This window comes from Euphorbia lathyris, chromosome 1, assembly GCF_963576675.1.
Source record: "Euphorbia lathyris chromosome 1, ddEupLath1.1, whole genome shotgun sequence".
In the NCBI taxonomy this organism is placed as follows: Eukaryota; Viridiplantae; Streptophyta; class Magnoliopsida; order Malpighiales; family Euphorbiaceae; genus Euphorbia; species Euphorbia lathyris.
In genome coordinates this window covers 39513427-39515068 of record NC_088910.1, presented here as the reverse complement: position 1 = coordinate 39515068, position 1642 = coordinate 39513427, and positions in this window count along the sequence as shown.

The following is a 1642-nucleotide window of genomic DNA, read 5'->3' as shown; positions in this document are numbered from 1 at the left end:
TTTTACTCCTTTCTTTATTGGCCTAACATCCATTTATCCCCCCCTAAACTAAAAGTAATCCATTAGAACCCTATACTAACAAAATCAACAATCCAATCTCTGGATTAAACAAATATTGCCAATTAAATCCAATCTAACACACTAACTAACAGTTATTTACCATAATTTGTCAAAACAAGTTAAATTGAAATGTTTACATTTACTGTTTACAATCAAGAGTCAGTTTAACAAGTTAAAAAGTAAAATGTAATATAGTAAGGTTGATTGATATTTTTTTCCTTTTAGCCTGTTTAGAATATTGACCACGTACAAAAAAAAAAAAAAAAAAAATCAAATTATCTATTCTCTACTTGTGCTTCATAAGTGTCATGTACTTCTTGAAAGAAAATACTAATCTTGGTGATTTTTTGAAATTACAATAATTAAATCTTAGCATCCTCATTCAGCCATTTGTATGGTAAAGAACAAATTAGTTTGTTAAATTGGATTTAATTGGTAACTTTAGTTTAGGTTAGGGATTTAATTGCTAATTTTGATAATACAAGAGTCTAATTGACTTTGAGTTTTAATTTGAGGGGTAAAATAGGTGTTATACCTTCTTTATTCTATATATAACAAAATATCTACAAATCCTTTTCTATATTTAGCATTGGGACTTTTTTTAAAAAAAAATTTATCATATTAATTTCCTTTTTAAGAGGATAGTTTTAAATGCCCAACCTATTAAACATTTTAACTAAGATTTTATGTTTTGTTTACTTTATTAAAAAGGTTGAATTCATCACGGATGTCTTGAATTTGGTGACAAAAATTGATTTGTCCCTTGAGTTTCTTGTTAGTTCTTAAATTTGTTTATAAACACCTATTAATTTTCTAACCTTTGCTTAAATAATTTATTGAGCATCTAAATAATTATAATTATCTATTAGTCCATCTAAAATTATTTAAAATGATGGATGTTTAAATTTCTCCAAATATCTCATTTTTTCTACCATGTTGACTTGGGATCTAAAGAGACATTTAAAAATTTGTCTTGGAAGTGTAAGGGCAATAGATAATTTAAACAACTACATGGGGCTCTTCTTATATTAAGGGCCCGTTTGTTTTACTTATTGTTTGCTGTTTACTGTTACGGTTTACTGTTTGCTGTTACGGATTGTTGTTGCTGTTACGGTTTGTTGTTTCCTGTTGGAAAAAGCTGCTTTTCCAAAAAGCAGAGATTATCTGCTTTTGTAAAAGGCTGCTTTTTTGGTGTAAAATGCAAACAGGATATCACTAACCAAACACATAATGCTGCTTTTCAATTGTAAAAGGCAAATAGGAGGTCACTAACCAAACACCTAAAACTCTCCCTTTTGAAGTGAAAAGGTAAAAGGAGCCTGAAAAGGAGCAACCAAACACCCTCTAAGCCTTATTAAAAGCTTGTGGGGGTAGTATTCACGAATTCATTACAAATAACACTTTTATTCGATATGAAAGCTTGGAGTCTGTTCACGATCGATGGGTTTCTTCTATACTCAATAACCAACTTGAAGTCAAGTTCTTTTTAAGAGAGAGCGTATGATGAGATCAAGTTGATCGAATGTGTGAAAACAGGTGGTTGGAAGAAGTCGGGTCAAAGAGGCGACAGACCGAGCGGAAG